This window comes from Telopea speciosissima, chromosome 11 (genome assembly GCF_018873765.1).
Source record: "Telopea speciosissima isolate NSW1024214 ecotype Mountain lineage chromosome 11, Tspe_v1, whole genome shotgun sequence".
NCBI classification, from domain to species: domain Eukaryota; kingdom Viridiplantae; phylum Streptophyta; class Magnoliopsida; order Proteales; family Proteaceae; genus Telopea; species Telopea speciosissima.
In genome coordinates this window covers 28,656,545-28,671,856 of record NC_057926.1, presented here as the reverse complement: position 1 = coordinate 28,671,856, position 15,312 = coordinate 28,656,545, and the positions used below count along the sequence as shown (strand labels likewise).

The 15,312-nt window shown below is 40.3% G+C and overlaps 1 long non-coding RNA gene across 1 annotated transcript; it reads left to right on the top strand.

The window, feature by feature from the left end:
* Positions 1-1,069: 1,069 nt before the first annotated feature.
* LOC122646572 lies at positions 1,070-12,748 on the top strand. Its single transcript, XR_006330651.1, has 3 exons — positions 1,070-1,083; positions 4,007-4,012; positions 12,640-12,748. It is a non-coding gene; the product is annotated as an uncharacterized LOC122646572 (long non-coding RNA).
* Positions 12,749-15,312: the final 2,564 nt, after the last annotated feature.

Below are 15,312 nucleotides of genomic sequence, written 5' to 3'. Positions count from 1 at the left end.
CTGCCTGTGATCAATCCATACAAACTTATATCAAATTAATAGGAACTCAAAACAAGTACATGCTCGAGCATCATTGACAGTCGCACTGGTACTTGACTTGATCAATGAGAGTAGCCTTCCAAGTTCTTAATTGGTTCTAATAAAAGCTAGCAACCGATAAAGAGTGCCTTATTCACTTTCAGGTACGACCGGTACACATCTTGTCTGGCCGACTAGGGTCACCCACCCTTCGAACCATGGCAATCCTTCACTAGCATTCCCCATGGGCTGGTTCCATTTCGGCGCCCGCCCTTTATTTAGATTAGATGTTGGGGCAAGGCAAACCCCAGGAAAAATAAATCAACCGAATTCAATCAAAAAAGGTTCAGTAATCAACCCAAAAGAAAAGGGACTATTTCCATATAATCTATTTTGTATTGTTTTGGCGGCATGGCCAAGTGGTAAGGTGGGGGACTGCAAATCCCTTTTCCCCAGCTTATTTAGCTTGGAATAATGGGAGTGAGCCCTGAAATCGATTGATTGTTAATGTTAAATAGTAGAATAAGAGAAAGCCTTGTTTCCGAGTACAATAGGTCAACAAAAAGCCAACTCAATCAATACGTGAAAAAAGCTATGATGGATGTAATTTCATAGAGTCATTCGATCTGAATGCTACATGAAGAACATAAGCCAGATGACGGAACGGGGAGACCTAGGATGTAGAAGATCATAACATGAGTGATTCTACAGATTTGGATTCCATAAGTAGTGACAATTGCCCTATGAAGACTCGCTTTTGCTACGGCTCCGGTGGGTTCCCTTAACCAAGCCACTGTCTATGAGTCGTCGGCTCATTCTTCAACAGGCACGCGGTCAGAGCCCTGGTCTCCTCCCACTGCTTGGGAGCTTCCATACTGAATCCAAAATAGTATCCCAGATCCAATAAAAAATTTCATTGAATTTTTCATTCTTTTCTATAACCTACCATTTTCCTTATACAATCATTTGATGGTGTATCATCTGACTCGTCTTTGACTTCCATTGGTCATAAACCCAAACAATAAAAGTGAAATGGAAAGGGTAAGATCTTGGATTTTAAACTCCGTTTTTTGATGATCTCGTACAAAGTCTAAGAGTTTCAAGAAAAATCCATTCTTAAGCATATGAGATTAGATCCCCTAACCCCATTAATAATGATAAGTTATAGAAATGATTCTTCCCTCTCGCTCCTGCTTATTACTACTAAAGAAAGAGGTTACCGACTCTAAAGCGATAAGACTTCATCCATTGTGCTAGAGCTCATTGGGCCGCCGACTCAACCCTCTCCCTTGAAGTCCGGCATGCTCTTCCTCATATCATAACCCTAATGCACCAAAGGGCTATTGTGCGAGATAACACTAGCTGTAGCAACTGGAGGACGGGATAACATACTGTGCCCACATCTGTAGACTGCATTGTCGATACTGGACACGGTAACAACACTGCTTATTATTGTGTCGAAAGAGGAACTCACACTCAAAACATAGCTTTTAAACTACTAACTGAAGCTATCAGACTAGGGATCGTTTACCATTACCACTCCGTGGGCTTCATCTGTTAATCTGTTACTAGCCTGCTTCTGTTCATTGAAGACCGCTAACAGAACTCTTTATTGATTGTGTTTACAGAGTAGGTTCTTGTTTCAGTTTAAAATAAAACCGCAAGCATACGGGTCAATTGTAGCTACGGCTCGAACACGAGGAGATATACGCCACTCTATTTAACTAACTTAAAAGTAATGCAAAGTGAACCAAATTAAAGTGTTAAATTAAACTAATTAAACTAACAAAAATTATTGCATCCTAACTCATAAGCATCTAACAAAATTAAGGAATTAAACCGACGTCCTAACACATGAGCATCTAACCTATCAAACTAAAGCGAATTGAAAGGAATAAATTTGCAACTACACATACTAACCACATAAAAAGAAATAAGGGAATAAAAGTGCATCCACAAACCACAACCATATAAAAAAAATAAAAGAAATAGAGGGAGAAGAAGAAGAAGAGAGAGAGAGATAGAGCAGAGGGAGAATGAGATTGAGAGTTTAGTTAGTAAAACCTAGATGTGCTTGCATGAATGTAACTGAAAAGCTTGAATACTTGCATAAACTTACCATGACCTGTTCTTCTAAATCGTCAAGTCTTGTCATCAACTCAAGAACTTAGACTAGAAGGCTTAAAACCTAAACTAGAATTAAGAAATTACAACCCAATTGAAGACTTAAATTGAAATTAAAGCATAAATTGAACCTATTACAACCATTAACTAAAAATCATAAAAGTAAACTAGAACTTAGAAAAGCCAAAAATCACAAATTAGAAAGAAAAGAAGAGAAGAAATTTCACTCATTGAATGAATTCAAAATTGCACTAAAAATAACTAAAAAAAACTGAACTAGAACTAGAACTAGAAAGCAAAAAAAAATCACAAATTGAAAGAGAAGAAGAGAAAATTTCACTAATTGAATGAATTATTTTAGAAGAGAAAAAGGGGGAATTTATAGGGGAAAGGGGAGAAGAGGGGGGGGGGGTTCCACGTTTTGGGAGGAGTCCCTCCTTCTAAAATCGTGGAAGGTGGAGAGAATCTCCTCATAAAATATTCTCTTATCCTTCTTTTTGTTCTTTACAAAGTGCTTGAGTCCCAAGGAAAATAAAAGAGTGGGAGAGATTTTAGGAGAGAGAAGAAAATGAGGAGATAAAATAGAAAAGAATAAAAAAGAAAAATATGGGAGAGAGGATAACGTGGGAGGGAGGAGATAAAATAGGGAAATTTAAGGGAGAGATATTAGTAAAAGGATTTTAGTAGAGAGAATAACTAGAGATGGGAGAGAGAATCGTGGAGTGAGAGATGGAATGTGAGTGGGAATTGAGATGGAAGAGAGAGAAAAAAAAAGAAAGAAAAAAAGTAAATAAATAAATAGGGGAGAGGTGGTGAGAGCCGTGAGTAGGAGGGAGAAGAGATGGATTAGGAAAGAGAGAGAAAGAGAGAGGCCGTGAGTGGGAGAGAGAGAGATGGATTAGGAAAGAGGGAGAGAGATTATCCCTTCTTTTTGTTTTCTTTTTTCTTTTTCTTTTAATCTCTTTTCGTCCTATCTCTCCTACTATTTCTTCCATCTTGGCCGATCCTTGCTTGCTGCCCACTAAACTTCTAATTTGGATATGAAATTCCTCCTTTGTCCTTGGTAGCTTCAGTGAGACCTATTCCCATCCTACCCTTGGTCACATGTGAACAGGTGTAGGTCACATGTGGCTTTTCTCTCTCCTCCAATAGTAAAAAAAATGCAAAAAGAGGTAAATGCTTGAGAGGATCTCAACCCTTGATCATAATCGTCTTCCTCGATGCCAAATATAAATCTCAAAAAATTCAAACTGGCCCGGGCTTGCGTTTCGGCTCATTTCTGGCCCATTATCATTTCTTGGGCTGAAAAGAATAATTGACTATACGGTGGCCTAGACGAATGTGTACTTGCGTTTCGTCACTTCCAACCTGCTCCAAATTTAGTCCTCTTTACAGCCATGCAAAAATATTGGGCAACTTTACGTGTAACTTTGGAGATGTAGCCTCCGATAGTCCAGAATAGCAATAAATAGTCCAAAAACTTGAAACGTACAAGAAAGCATCAAGTAACTCTGTCCAATGTGGTAAAATGTATGCTTTATGCCCTAAAATTTCACACATAAATGTGCTCATCAGATTCCCCCACACTTGAATGCTACTTGTCCTCAAGTAAACAAAAAGAAAAACTAATCTAGAATGCAAAAAATCCTAACTCACTTTCGTAGGAATCATGGTTGCACTTAGCATGTGCAACAAGCCTTTAAACCCCTAGGTTACCCCTAGTGGACGAGTTGTGTCTCGTGGGTGTTTGCAGTGAATATACACCCAAAATTCAATAAAGTAAAAATGATGTAAATTTTTTCTCATGGCATAAGTAAGATAGTGCACACAATCTCAAAGAAATACTCAACCAAAGATCAAGGAGCCAAAGGTTGCCCCACACTTGAATTTTATCACCCCACATCAATTCAAGCAACTAGCATATATCAAGATTAAGGGATCTCCTCTTATCTTCTGAACACTACTCACCTTCAAGTAAACCCCCCAGAGCATAGATGGAACCAAAGACTCAGACATTGAGCATTTTTTACCATACTTTCTTTTCAGGCATTAAGGCAAAAACTTCTCTTTTTTTTTTTTTTTCACCCAAGAACTCTATTTCTACTCTACTACTGTTCTCTGAATGATATGGTGGAGCATATACCAAACACCCAAATACTTGGTAGCTTTGCTTTTTGCATATATTTGTAAAGACTTTGAGACATTGATGCAAGAGTTTTTTTTTTAGTTTCCTTCCAAGGAGTTTCGATCAAGTCACCCTGCTTCATGAGGCACAGTGCCCTGTCTAATCCCAAGGAATTCCACTTTCCTTTCTATTTTTTTTTTTTTTTTTTTTTTTCATTCACTTTCATGCCTTGCCTTGCCATAAACAAATTGGTCTCAATTACTAGCCAAAAGATCAAATGGTCTATAAACACATAGAGGAAATCTAACCTTCCAATGAGGTAGCACTCATATTTTCAAACTCAATCCCCATCATCGGATACAAACCAACTACCATTCTTGAAAAGGGATTTTTTATTATTTCGCATGCTAGGGCACCTAATTCCCTCTTTCTCTCATTTCGTAATCAAAGAGACTTATGCACAAAACCAAACTACCGCGACAATCAAAATTCATAAAATTCACAAATAAAGTCCAAGACACCCCCCACACTTAATTCATGCAATGTCCTCAATGCATACAGAAAAGAAAGAATAAAGACAAGGGAGGGGATACATACTAGGATATTAGTGGTTAAGGTAAAAAGGCTCATGGAGATCCATGACCTCTTCCTCAACTGGAGTAGGCATCTCAATGTATGGCTTCAAACGTTAGCCATTTACCTTGAAAGTAGCTCATGTACTTGGAATGAGGACTTCAACAACCCCATGAGGATAGACAATCTGAACTATATAGGGGCCATCCCATCTAGAGCGCAACTTACCTGAAAAGATGTGCAAACGAGAATTGTACAACAAAACTTTCTGGCCTACCTCAAAAGTTTTTCTCAAAATATTCCTATCATGGAAAACCTTGGTTTTTGCCTTGTAAATCCGGGCATTCTCATATGCCTCATTCCTAAGCTCTTCCAACTCAGATAGTTGGAGTTTCCTATGGGCACCTGCAGTGGGTAGGTCAAAGTTAAGCTTCTTGATAGCCCAAAATGCCTTGTACTCAAGCTCAACAGGTAAGTGACATACCTTTCCATACACCAGATGGTATGGAGATTAACCAAGATTGGTCTTCAAGGCTGTCCTATGGGCCCAAAAAGCACCTATCAACCGATTAGACCAATCCTTGTAGTTCGGGTTGATGGTTTTCTCAAGAATTTGCTTTATTTGCCTATTTGAAACCTCAACCTGGCCACTAGTCTGGGGATAGTAGGGTGTGGCCAACTTATGGATGACACCATACTTTCTCATGAGAGCCTCAAAGGGTCGATTACAAAAATGCTTGCCCCGATCACTAATGATAGCACGGGGAGTACCAAAATGGGCGAAGATGTTCTCCTTCAGAAATTTCATAACCACCTTGTGGTCATTGGTCTTAAAAGCAACTGCCTCAATCCATTTGGACACATAGTCCACAGCAAGTAATATGTATAGGTTACCAAAAGAGTTAGGGAAAGGCCCCATGAAATCAATACCCCATACATCAAACACCTCAACTACTAGAATTGGGTTGAGGGGCATCATATTTCTCCTAGTGAGATGCCCTAAGGGTTGGCATGAAGGACATGCCTTGCAATAAGTAAAAGCGTCTTTAAACAGACTAGGCCAATAAAATCCACACTGCAAAACCTTGGTCGCAGTCTTATTAGGCCCAAATTGGCCTCCACAAGTCTGATCATGACAAAAAGATAAGATAGATTATTGCTCATGATCAGGAACACATCTCCGGATTACTTGATCTGGACAAGCCTTAAAAGATAAGGATCGTCCCAAAAGAAATATTTAACCTGTGAAAAGAAACGATTCTTATCTTGGGTGGACCAATGTGCAGGTGTCACACCAGTAACCAGATAATTGACAATATCAGCAAACCATGGTTCACTAGACACTGCCATCAGATACTCATTAGGAAAGTTCTCGTTGACTGGAGAATCAACAGTCAAAGAATTAGGTAGCCGGGATAGATGGTCTGTAACTAGATTTTTACACCCTTTCTTATCCCTAATTTCAAGATCAAATTCTTGCAAGAAAAGGACCCACCTAATGAGGCGAGCCTTAGCATCTTTTTTATGCACAAGATATTTGATAGCTGCATGGTCAGTATAAACAATCACATGTGATCCAATCAAGTAGGGCTTAAACTTCTCTAAAGCAAACACAACAGCTAAAAATTCTTTCTCAGTGGTGGTATAATTAAGTTGTGCATCATTAAGAGTCCTACTTGCATAATAAATCACATGGGGCAATTTGTTGATTCTTTGCCTAAGAACAACCCCTATAGCAAAATCAGAGGCATCACACATAAGCTCAAATGGCACTGTCCATTTTGGAGCTTGCATAATGGGGGCTGAGGTCAATGCTCTTTTCAATTGCTTAAAACTCTCATAACACTCAGGAGAGAAATTAAATGGGCAGTCCTTTGCCAAAAGAGAGGTGAGAGGTCTAGTTATCTGGCTAAAATCATTGATGAATCTTCTATAAAACCTGCATGGCCAAGAAAAGATCTAATGTCATTCACACTCTTGGGTGGTGGTAAATTGGCAATAAGGTCCACCTTAGATCTATCAAACTTGATCCCTTCTTTGGACACAATGTGACCAAGAACTATGCCTTGCTTCACCATGAAGTGGCACTTCTCCCAATTCAGGACCAAGTTCTTTTCTATGCATCTTTTAAGAACCAAAGAGAGCTGATGCAAGCAATTAGAAAAGTTAGAGCCATGAATAGAAAAATCATCCATAAACACCTCTAGGAAGTGCTCTACCATATCAGAAAAGATACCCATCATGCACCTTTGGAACGTAGCAGGGGCATTGCAAAGCCCAAAAAGCATACGCCAGTAAGCAAAAGTTCCATAAGGGCATGTGAAAGTGGTCTTATGTTGGTCCTCTAAAGCAATAGGGATTTGGTTGTAGCCTGTATAACCATCAAGAAAATAATAATATTCATGGTCAGCTAGTCTCTCTAACATCTGATTAATAAAAGGCAAGGGGAAGTGGCTCTTCCAAGTTGCCGCATTCAATTTCCTATAGTCAATGCACACTCTCTACCCCGTTTGGATACGGGTTGGAATCAATTCATTATTGGCATTCTCAACTACAGTGACTTTTCCTTTCTTTGGCATAACCTATACATGACTCATCCATTGGCTATCAGAAATAGGATAAATTATGCCATGATCCAAGTACTTTAGGATCTTTTTCTTAATTTCCTCTTTCATGACAGGATTAGCCCTCCTTTGGGGTTCCCTAGAAGGTTTGAAACTCTCCATCAGATGAATATGATATTGAGTAATGGAGGGGCTAATACCTTTGAGGTCTGACATGATCCAACCTATGGCTTCCTTATGGTCCTTTAGAAGCTTAATCAACTCTTTTTCTTGAATAGAAGTCAAATCAGAAGCAATAATAATAGGGAGAGTATGATCTTGTCCTAGGAAGGCATACTTAAGGTTGGAGGGCAATGCCTTCAACTCTAATGGGGGGGGGGGGGGCTCAATAATAGAGGGTTTGGGAATGAAGGTGGATAGGGGTCCAAGGGGCTCCAAAGGTGGTTGGATGCTCCAGATCTCAGATAAGGGGGTATCATCAACACCTTCCAATTCCTGCATACATTCTTGAAATCTCGAATCAAAATCAATTTCAAAGAAAGTATCAATATCATCGAGAAATCCCTGAAGCATATGTACCTCTTCATCCATATCAGGTTGCTTGCCCAACCTAAACACATTAAAGTCAACAGAAGTATTACCAAAAGATAACTTCATAAGTCCATTCCTGCAATTGATTAGAGCATTACTGGTAGCTAGGAATGGCCTACCCAAGATGATGGGGATTTGGTCCTTAAAGTTGGCAGTAGGTTGGGTATCTAAAACAATAAAATCCACAGGAAAAATAAATTCCCCAACCTTCAACAGGACATCCTCAATCATTCCCTTAAGAACTTTAATCAACCGATCTGCAAGCTAAAGAGTGATTTTAGTCCGTTTTAGCTCTCCCAATCCCAATTGTTGGTAGACATGAAAGGGTAAAAGGTTCACACTTGCACCAAGGTCCAATAAGGAATGATCAATAGTGGTACTACCTATAGTGCAAGAGATGGTGGGGCTTCCAGGATCCTTATGTTTGGCTGCTACTAGCTGTGAGATGAGTGAACTAATGTTAGCAGCCAAGAATGCCTTTTTAGGCACATTGGTGGTCCGCTTTTGGGTGCATAAGTCTTTGAGGACTTTAGTATAAACAGGGATCTGGCCAATGGCATCCAACAAAGGGATATTTACCTAAACCTGTTTAAAAATATCCAAAATTTTCTCCACAGAAGGAGACTTCTTGCTAACCAACCTATTTGGAAAAGGGGCAGGTGGGGTATAAACTCTCTCAGGGGTGGTCTCTTTCACTTTCTCAACAGAATAATCTTTGGTTTCCTCAACCAAATCATTTGGAATTACTTCAGGTTCATCAGACGAACCAGGAACCGTAGGCACTTCAATGGTCTCATCAGAAGGAGGAGAATCAACAGGAGTATAAGATGGTAGAGATGGAGGTTTACTAACCTATTGATACTCATGGCCACTCCGCAAAACATATATTGCATTTACCTGATTGGAGGGCCCTTGATGCTGTTGGCCTTATGCTGCAACATTGGGTGGAGGAGCTTGGGTACCTTACTGAATACGAACATGATGCCTAGGATTTGGCTCAGGTTGGCTAGGTAACTTTCCTATTTTTCTCTCATGCAGGATTATGACAAGCTGGGTGAGTTGCTTCTCCATATTATTTTGACCGGTCATGAGAAAGGCTATCTTGTTCTCCATCTCACTCATTCTTGTTGCCTCTCCTGTATTTATAAACCCTGGGGATGGCTGATAAGGAGCAAGGAGAGGTGGCCTAGCAGAATTAATAGAAGGTCCTAGATGAGGACGAGGGGGGAAGGGCAGAGGAGACATACCTTGGCTTTGTGGTGCATAGTTGGGCCTTTGGAGACCAAGCTGGCCTTGATTGTGACAGTTGGATGGGCCTGCTTGGTTTCCTTAAGTCCAGGAGAAATTGGGGTGATTTCTCCATCCTGGGTTGAAAGTGTTGCTATATGGATTGTTTTGGTAGAGGGCACTTATATTCTCAATATTGGAATTACCCATAAAGGTGTTGGGGCATTCCTCTAAAAGATGTCCAGGGTTTTGACACCAACTGCATATTGACACATGGTTGGCCTGGTTAACTAGCATAGGCTCTTTAGGCATTAGGGACTCCAACCTTTTGATGAGGCTGTCAAGTTTGGTCTCTTTGGCCGGAACACCCTCTATGAGATATCCCTTAGTGGTCCTTTCAGCCTCTTGGGAAGGTTCCCACTCCCTAGTATTTTTATCCAAGTTGTTCAAGAATGTCCATGCCTCATTCTCATCAAAAAAAGAGGTAAAGCCTACAGGACACATAGATTCTAAAAGCTGCTTGGTTTGAAATTCTATGCCTTCATAAATAATTTGGCAAAGCTGCCAAAATCAATACCATGGTGAGGGAATTCTAAAAGGAGGTCCTTGAATCTCTCCATGAACTTAGAGAAGGACTCATGTGGTTTCTGCCTGAATTGGAGGATGTCACTCTTAAGCTTATTGGTCTTGTGAAGAGGAAAGAATTTTCTCAAGAAGACAATGGTGAACTCATCCCATGTATTAATGGAGTTTGTTGGCAGTCCACAGAGCCACTTCTTGGCCTGGTCCTTCAAGGCAAAGTTTATAAACCTCAGCCTCACTACATCATCTGTTAAATTTTGAACCTTAATTAGAACACAGACTTCCTCAAATTTCCTAAGGAAGAGATATGCATCTTCATTGGTCATCCCATAGAAGTGGGGTAGTATGCTAATGAAGTTGGTTTTGAGTTCATAGTTGTTGCCTGTAGCAATAGGCAGATTGATGCAAGAGGGTTGTGCAGCCTTGGTAGGGTAAAACCTCTCCTTAAGAGTCTTGGGTTGTTGGTCTACCATGGTGGTAGGTGGGGTCAAAGGTGGTGGAGAAGGTGGTTTTCTAATAAGACGTTTACTTGAATCACGAGTCCACATTGTAGCCACCTAGATATGAGGTCTCCTTTAGAAAAATTAAAGAAAAATAAACGACTTAAAAAAAATAAAAATAAAAATAAAAATACTAAAACCAAGAGGGAGCCTAAGGTAGATAGTTCATCTATCCCTCAAAAATCGAAACAATGGTTTTAAAGCTGTACGGATGCCATATAGGTTGACAGCAAGGGAACCTGTATAGTCTTCTATAGCCACCTACGGGCGACTCTATGAGGATTCTAATGTAGAGTGGAAGTCTACTATACGTTTATGTTTCCAATGCTCTCACTATGTCGCTTTCCTGTTATCAAGAGTAGTCACCTCCAAAGATAAGTCACATGCCAATCCACCCCACCAGGTCAAAATGTAGCATCATAGGTAACTTAATCCTATGAGGGACACCAAAAGATGGAGGGTTGGAGCATATGAAGGACTTTAGATTGGGCGCACACTATTTGAAACAGAAGAGAAACAAGAAGAGGTTTTCAAAAATTGATTTTTTTTTTTGGTGTCAAAAAAGAAGAGAAAATAATAAACTAAAATACTTCGAACTACTTAAAAAATCAGAAAAATAAAATGGACAATAATCTCCCCGGCAACGGCGCCAAAAACTTGTTTGAGTTTAAAATAAAATCGCAAGCGTACGGGTCAATTGTAGCTATGGGTCGAACACGAGGAGATATACGCCACTTTATTTAACTAACTTAAAAGTAATGCAAAGTGAACCAAATTAAAGTGTTAAATTAAACTAATTAAACTAATGAAAATTATTGCATCCTAACTCATAAGCATCTAACAAAATTAAGGAATTAAATTGGCGTCCCAACACATGAGCATCTAACCTATCAAACTAAAGCGAATTGAAAGGAATAAATTTGCAGCCACACATACTAACCACATAAAAAGAAATAAGGGAATAAAATAGAAAAGAATAAAAAAGGAAAATATGGGAGAGAGGATAACGTGGGAGGGAGGAGATAAAATAGGGAAATTTAAGGGAGAGATATTAGTAAAAGGGTTTTAGTAGAAAGAAGAACTAGAGATGGGAGAGAGAATCGTGGAGTGAGAGATGGAATGTGAGTGGGAATTGAGATGGAAGAGAGAGAAAAAAAAAGAAAAAAAAAAGTAAATAAATAAATAGGGGAGAGGTGGTGAGAGCCGTGAGTAGGAGGGAGAAAGAGATGGATTAGGAAAGAGGGAGGAAGAGAGAGGCCGTGAGTGGGAGAGAGAGAGATGGATTAGGAAAGAGGGAGAGAGATTATCTCTTCTTTTTGTTTTCTTTTTTCTTTTTTTTTTAATCTCTTTTCGTCCTATCTCTCCTACTATTTCTCCCATCTTGGCCGATCCTTGCTTGCAGCCCACTATATTTCTAATTTGGATATGAAATTCCTCCTTTGTCCTTGGTAGCTTCAGTGAGACCTATTCCCATCCTACCCTTGGTCACATGTGAACAGGTGTAGGTCCCATGTGGCTTTTCTCTCTCCTCCAATAGTAAAAAAATGCAAAAAGAGATAAATGCTTGACAGGATCTCAACCCTTGATCACAATCGTCTTCCTCGATGCCAAATATAAATCTCCAAAAATTCAAATTGGCCCGGGCTTGCGTTTCGGCTCATTTCTGGCCCATTATTATTTTTTGGGCTGAAAAGAATAATTGACTATACAGTGGCCTAGACGAATGCGTACTTGCGTTCTGTCACGTCCAACCTATTCCAAATTTAGTCATCTTTACAGCCATGCAAAAATATTGGGCAACTTTACGTGTAACTTTGGAGATGTAGCCTCCGATAGTCCAGAATAGCAATAAATAGTCCAAAAACCTGAAACGCACAAGAAAGCACCAGGTAACTCTGTCCAATGTGGTAAAATGTATGCTTTATGCCCTAAGATGTCACACATAAATGTGTTCATTACTTCTCCTTACAACTCTTCCAGGGAAGAAGAAAAAAATTACAAATTCAATTCCATACAAATTACCTATAATATCACAGAAATTGATACAATTTTACATAATCACATAATAACATTATTATAATTTTACATTTTATTTTAGTTAATTATAAAATAAATTGAAATTTTAAACTTTTTTATAAACCGCTAGACGATGGGGGCGTACCTGCCTGACTGCCATCATACTATGCTCATCTCATAGTATGAACAGTTTTTTGGAATTGTCAATATTCAATATAATGTAATGGTATGACTAGATCCGAAGAATCTTTTCGGCTTTCATGATTCATTCCATTGACCATAGAATTTTTTAGAAATGCTTCGGGGAGTTGAAAATAAGCATAGATCCGAAGATTCCCGAATAGGTCAACCTTTCGAACTACTGCTGAATCCATGGGCAGGCAAGAGACAACCTGGGGAACTGAAACATCTTAGTAGCTAGAGGAAAAGAAAGAAAAACCGATTCCCGTAGTAGCGGCGAGTAGTCTGATACGGCATTGCTCTGGTATCTTTGGCCTCTATTTGATTTTTGTGATTTGAGATAGAGGACCAGAAAAATCTTGATTTGACTCACCATCCTTTCTTTGACTCTTGCCCTTTCTTTATCTGGAGGATGATATGATCCCAAATGAACAGGTGTGATAAATAAACCACCTCTTCAATACAATAAAATCCTTTTCTTTTCTCTTCATCTGCTCCGCTGTTCTATCCACTGTTCATCGAGAATGAGGGGTTAGGGTTTTTTATAGATTCAACTGACTCTTCATTCATTCCTTTCCAATCCAGTGAATCATAAAGAGTATGAGCTTCAAGAGAATGATTCGGAGTTCTTGCAGAGTGGAACCATGTAGTACCAGACACGAGATAGCTCTTCCAAAGAACAAGGCTTTTTTTGAATAAGCCAATTCATTTGGGACCCTGCAGATCCATGGTCCAAAGGAATCGAGTAGTTTGATTGACGTAGCCGGTTACAGACACGGAAGGTAGCTTTAGCTACCCCACCTACCCCAACTGCACGCGCTTGGCTCATCGCATCTCTAAATAGGGTGGAAAGCCTAGGAGCCGGGAATCAGACTGAATTTGAGACAAGAGATAGATTGATGGCCTGCTACGGAGCCCACAAGGGGGTTGTGCGCGTGTCCTCGCGCTCTCCCCCACTTGGCTTTCTAGTGGGCTAGAAAGTCAGCTTGCTCTATGCTTACTATATTCTACTGCTTAGCCTCATCTTCCTTCCTTTGTTCGAGACTCCTTACCAGGACTTTAACCGTCAGGGAGTGTTCGCTCTGCAAGAACAAATAGAGTTAGACTCAGTGTCCATGATTTTTCGCATATGTGTGGCGCACTGAACACATAGTTTCCGGAAGGCGTCTCTTGTGTGGAATGTGCTTTCTTTTCGCTATATGGGGGCGATGGTGCTATTGTAGAAAATACTTTATTCGAAGATGGTGACAGTGCAAATACATTCCGTGCCTTTAACCCAACTCAAGCTGAAGAGACTTATTCAATGGTCACCGCTAACCGCTTTTGGCCCCAAATCTGTGAGGTTGCTTCTCCATCTACGGCTTTTAATACATCATCTAGGTACTTTTGCTCGCTTATAATGCTGCGGACTGAACTTCTTCCATATCCTTGAACTGATCATGATCTTACTCTCACTTGTAGATGTGGCTATACAAGTACGTGGATATCGGTCATCCACGTTTACCAGAGAATGTCCCTAGGGGCTCCCCTAGAGGGAGCCTAGGTTAGGGTGGATCATTTCAAATGTGTGTGGACAGCCGTGCCATCAACAAGATTAGCAGAAAGTCTCGCTTTCCCGGCTTGACGATATGCTCGACATGTTGACTGGGGCGAAAGTCTTTTCCAAGATCGACCAACGAAGTGGTTATCATCAAATCCGGATTAGACCGGGTGACGAATGGAAGACCGTCCATTTTCTATTTGTTATTTGTGGTATGTGTTAACGGAATTGGGTGGTGTAGAACAAATTCAAAAGAATCTTATTGGGAGGGGTGTGGGAGATGTAGGGGCAGGGGAGCCGGAGCTGAAGAGGGAAGAGAGTGGGAAGAGGGAGGCTGATGCGGGCGAGGGAGGAGGGAGGTGCAGTTTGTCCATTTTTCCGTTCTAGATGCAAAATTAAAAAAAAAAAGTTACAAAGGGTCCTTCAACTCATCACAATGATGAGTGTAACAATTCACTTTACTATCTGTTTTTCAGTCATTTTAGATCATTTTGGTGCTTCAAATGGAGGTGTAGAATTTGTAAATTCAAAGAATCTTGTAGGGAGAGTGGGGGAGGTGATGTAGGGGCAGGGGAGCTGAAGAGGGAAGGGAGAGGCTGATGCGGGCGAGGGAGGAGGGATTGGCAGTTTGTCCATTTTCTATTTTGTTATTTGTGGAATGTGTTAACAGTTGGAGCGTATGATGGCACGGTTTTTTTGGTGGGGGCACTCTGATTCAGGTGCATACAAAGTGGCTTGGAAACATGTATGCAAGCCGAAGGATGACGGTGGCTTGGGGTTGAGGCGGTTGGATGATCGGAACCATGCTGCTCTAATGAGATAGGTGTGAAACATAGCAGATAATGCAACCAATGGTTGGGTAGACATTCTATCTGGTCTCTCCCTGTTCCTCTAATGGATCCTTCACCCTCAGATCTGCTTGGGAGGTGGTGCGGAATAGGGAGAGAAGGTTGCATGGATTACCTAGTTTGGTTCTCGATCACTCAGCCTAGATTCTCTTTTATTGCATGGTTGGCGATAAAGCAGTGGCTTACGACACGATGTAGGCTGACTTCGTGGGGTATGGCCATTGACACTACATGTCTTATGCGTGTTAAGACATGTTTTTATTCATAACCCATTTACAACCCGTTTATAGTTAGTTATACAGGCATTAACCCCGATTAAAGCCCGTTTAAACCCCAATTAAGGAAGTCCAATTAAATTTTGAGGCTGATCGATCCAATGTAAGCCCAACCGAGACCAGCCTGGCCTGGCCTGACCGATTTACAA